This window comes from Rosa chinensis, chromosome 5 (assembly GCF_002994745.2).
Source record: "Rosa chinensis cultivar Old Blush chromosome 5, RchiOBHm-V2, whole genome shotgun sequence".
NCBI classification, from domain to species: Eukaryota; Viridiplantae; Streptophyta; class Magnoliopsida; order Rosales; family Rosaceae; genus Rosa; species Rosa chinensis.
The window spans coordinates 27129395-27134255 of NC_037092.1; the positions used below are offsets into that span (position 1 = coordinate 27129395).

Here is a 4861-nt window from a genome sequence, read left to right on the forward strand (position 1 = left end):
CTTGTATTCTCTAGCTCTTCTGAATCCATTGACTAGAACAAGTGAAAAGCACACTACGAACTCAATGGGGTTGGTCTAGTAGAAGCATGCTAGGCTGCAAGTGGGGCGGACGCTACAGGGTTTCTCCTGGTAATAGGAGGTCTCTAGTTCAAACCCCAACTTGTGAAAAACATCTCTTGGGGAGCGGCCATATCCAAGTTGCTCTCGGCCTGAGAGTGGTAGCTCACTCAGCCACCATTTTTGTAATAAAAAAGAAGAGAAAATGCACACTACCGAAAAATCAAAAACCATTAAGAGCAGACAAAATTAGCTAGTCAAGAAATTGACTAGAACTTGGGGACGTAGATCAAATGAGCAAGTCACCAAACTTGGAGGGTAACTGCAGAAGAATAACACAAGGAAGAAAGATGAGAGGGGAGGGCTTGGATTTACAAAATCACAATTTGCAGGTGATTAACCGAGGAAAATAAAAAAGAAAAACAACCCAATCTTTGAAGAAGAAGAACTGACACTATGCCAATAACTCAATCATACAACAGACGTCAGACGACAGAAAGCTAATTTTCTGTTGTTTGAAATTTTCAGACAATAGACAAACCTAACTTTGTTGTTTGAATACCCACTGAAACACAATTTTTTCATTTTGAGTAAATGGGTGACGTTCAGACAACATTTTAATGTTGTTACGCCCAGATAGAGATGTACCTATAATTTCATTCCTTTGAAGGCTCTTATTGAAACAACATTTTTATGTTGTTGGCTCCAGGTAGAGAATTTCATTCCTCTGAAGCCTCAAAGCTTGACTTATTCAAACAACAGTATTCTGTCGTCTGAATGAGTTGGACTGAAAAGTAGAGAATTTCATTCCTTTGAAGCCTCAAAGCTCTACTTATTCAAACAACAGTGATAAGAAAATTCTGTCGTCTGAATGAGTTGGACTGATATTTTAGAAATTTCCCTCCCAATCGATTAAGATATTTCCCTCTAAAAATTGGTCAAAACCCTAGTTGAGTCAAAGAGTTGTAAGCATCAGACAACTAATTTGACATAATTGTGTTGTCTGATTACATGTGGGAGTCAACTCATTTAATTTTTGGGTTTTTTTGTCTAAGGCAAAATTGCCTTCTACCTTTCATTTGTCTAAGCTCGACTCCATTAAGAGTTTCTCAAGTCTCTCTCTCTCTCTCAAAATTCTCGCAGTCAATCCCGACATTGAGCTCTCCTCCCTCTACAAAACCTCCGACCACCCCAGCAAAGATCTCGACTGCCTCATCTATACAGTGCCTCTTCCTCTTCCCATTCAACCCTCTGTTCAGATCCACTCTTCCTCTTTCCTTTTTTGGGATCGAAGTATATTAAACAAAAAAGAAAAGGAAGACGCCGACTATGAAATTCTTACGAGATCTATAATTGATTTCATGTCAGAGTCCATAGACTCCGACTCGCCGACTTAGTGTGGTTCACCGTTCACTCCCTCACCGCCTCTCTCTTTTTCCGGCGACCTCTGTTCTCTCCGAAACCTCTCTCCGTCCGTGAATGATCGGCGTCTGATTCAAGCATTTTCTTCCTCAATTGAGCATCGTCGGATCTTGTATCTCACTCGCAGCGATTCGTGTATAGCTTGACCTCCATGGCGTCGATTTCAAGTGGTCAGTACCTTTCTTCTTGCTCATCCTAGGTTAACTGTGCCGAGTTTTTGATTTCAGATTGTGATTTTATTTTGCTTTGCGAGGTATGATGGATTCTTCTTATAGATGCTCGCGACTAGTGTGCATCCTTTTTTAGGGTTTTGATTTCAATATCTAGAATTCATTTCTGCTTCATCTCATGGCTTCGATTCTGAATTTCTATTAGTTTCTGGTTCGTAATGTATGTCAGGCTTTGAGAAATCTGTGCTATTACGATTCCACGGTAGGGTTAGTTCAGTGAAGGATATACACACGAGGGATGGGTTAATCGATATGGATGCATTGATATTGGGTTCTGTCAATTCTCTATTGGTTTTGAGAGTGGTGATTTCTGTTGTTCTGAATCTCTTATTAACACTAGACTAATGCATTTTGCAGGTTTCCGTGAGTACTTGAAACATAGTAAGTTTTACTGGCACCACTCTTAGTACTCCGTTATGTTTTTCTGAATTACTTTTGATTCACCCAAACATGAGGGTTATGTTGTAGCTATTCATTACCATTCTTGAACCTAAATCACTTCTTCCTTGACTCTGTTTTCATACAGGTCTCACAAGAGTTGCTAAGATCACTGGTAAGTTTTCTTCAGCAGTATTATATATATACATGCTTAAAGAAGGTGAAAGTTCAAATGCTAGCTTGACACATTGCTGGCTATCATCCCTAACAAAATGTTGACACATTCCAAGATAATCTAGTTATTCTGTCTGCTTTCGCTATAACTACATACTTATAAAATGAATGAATCATAAATATATGCTTCTCTAAGACGTCTTTGTTTAACATAGTCTGAGTTTGTCATTATCGGAGAAAATGATAAGTATAATAAGAGTCTAGGTGCATGCCACAAATCCCTGTATATAGCAATGACCATTTGAGGATCGCCCACAAATCCAATGTTTGTGAAAAAGAAGAAAACAGATATCCATCTTTGTGTTTTATGGTGATTTGGTTATTTAATTAGTAAGTGTGTATTTTCTGTTTTGATCATGGCAGGGACTGAAGTTGAGTTGTTCTTTAAAGGAACCGCCTTTGAAGGTTATGATTTCCGGTGCACCGGCTTCTGGGAAAGGAACTCAGTGTGAATTGATTGTCAAGAAGGTAACCATTTTCATAGGGATTGAAATTGGAGACTAAGGAACTTAGTAGTTTACATTTTCTTTGCTAGGATTGATATATGCATCATTTAGTTTGGATTGGTACACATATCAACAGGGGACCTTCTAAGAGCTGAAGTGTCATCTGGGACTGAAATTGGAAATAAAGCCAAAGGGTTCATGAATGCTGGCAAGTTGGTTCCTGATGAAATCGTCACAGCTGTATGTATTCTAGGCATTCACATGAGTTAGAAATATTGCATTTTTCATGACTCCGTTATCTAATTGGTAACATAATCACGTGCAGGGATTGCTAACTATGTTCATATATGTTTGTGTTGTAACTCTTGATCCTCAAACATTGGATTGTTTTATCCCTTGGAAAAACAATGGAGTTGTAACTTCTAAGTATAATAAGAGTCAAAATGAACAGGCAGTAATTCACCATAACAATTTATGCTATAATATCTTATATTCTTCTCCACCCCTGCATTCAGCTGTAATTACTAGCATAGTTCTACTTTGAATTATTTTATCTCAGTATGGTCAGTGGTTCAGAAAGTCTCTTCTCTATTGCTGAGTAGTCTCTCAGTTCAGATTGTGGTAAACATCCTTATGTTGTTCCTTTATGTCTCATGTGTTGTGGTTTTAAATGATAAAATTGTGCAAGGAGGCTCTAGCTTTATCTTTGTTGATTTCATTTAATTGTTTTTAATATATGCTGATTCTTCAAACTCTCGAGCGGGCAATTGGTGTTAAGTCTGAAATTGGTACGAGCTCATCCTTTCAAACTCTTCTCTACCAATTTATTCTACTTGCTACTATAAATACGACAAATGTCGTTAATTGGTTGCAGTTAACTGCTTGAGTGCATTAGATTGAAATGCACTCACTTTGTAGAAAGTAGTTTTCTTTTCGGTTACAATGTGTTCGTTCTTGTAGTTGGATTTTAATCCTGAATTGTAAGTTTGTGTTCCATTTGCTTCGCTTTGTGCTTATTTAAGATTATATGCAGCACTTACTAATTATAAGATCTCATTTTGTGGCTGTTGTACCATTTATGTCTTGGTCTAGCAATATCATGTCATAAGAAACTCTACACAAAGTTGTATTCCCTATGATTTGGCATACCTGCCTTTTGTCTTATTCTTTCTGCTATCTGCTGATTCCTCACTTGAGACCTGCTGAATATAAGAGAACTGGTAATGCAGCAGAAGTGTTATGTTCTATATTGGGCAAAAGGCAAAAATATACATAAAGAGAGAGAACAGGTAAGCAACAAAAGTTTAGCATTCTAGCAGACTAAGAAGGCCAAGCCACAGGAGGAAAAACAAATGTCTAAGTGCCCTAGAGTACATTGAAATTATTTGCTATCCAGCTTTCAATAGTTAGATTTCATGGAACAATTAATGACTATTGTAAATGTATTTTGGTGGCTGTAATAACAGAATATATGTATTTTTGATGAGTGAAATGACTTTTGAGGTTTTCAGAATGAATGAGAACATCAATGAATGGCAGGAACAAACTTATATGTGTCATCTGAAATACAAGGCAACAACTAACTTGAAAAACAATATGTTGTTTGAGCAACAGAAAAACAATAGAATAGAAAAACAAATCTATTGTTCTATATACATTCAGACAATATAAAATTGTATCTTAAACACAAGTTTAACCATAAATAACTGTCTTATGTTATGAGTTAAAACGACAGATGATTGTAATTGAAATTTGTTTTCAACAACAATAAACTGTAGTTGAGAACCAATACAAACAACACATAATTCTTAGTACTGTGATTGAAATGGGAATTAAACCACAAAAGTTAAAGAACTCTGTTGTTAGTCTTCACGTTTGCCAACACATTTCTGTCGTCTGAAATCTTCGTAACACACACATGTACATGTGAGGAATCAATCAGACAACAGAAGACCAAAAACATGTCTGTCGTCTGAGTGCAATAAGACGACAGAGTTTCTACGTCGTCTGATTGCACAAGAGACGGCAGCGCCTCAGACGACAGAAAATCATGCAATCAGACGATAGATATTATCTGTTGTCTGATTAACTTTT

At 37.0% G+C, this 4861-nt stretch overlaps 1 long non-coding RNA gene across 2 annotated transcripts; it reads left to right on the plus strand.

Annotated features, from left to right (window-relative positions):
- Positions 1 to 2127: 2127 nt before the first annotated feature.
- LOC112164848 lies at positions 2128 to 3333 on the plus strand. 2 transcript variants are annotated; one of them, XR_002922534.2, is made up of 3 exons: positions 2128 to 2262; positions 2685 to 2789; positions 2857 to 3333. It is a non-coding gene; the product is annotated as an uncharacterized LOC112164848 (long non-coding RNA). The 2 variants fall into 2 exon arrangements; XR_002922535.2 differs by having other exon boundaries at positions 2904 to 3333.
- The last annotated feature ends 1528 nt before the right edge of the window (positions 3334 to 4861 follow it).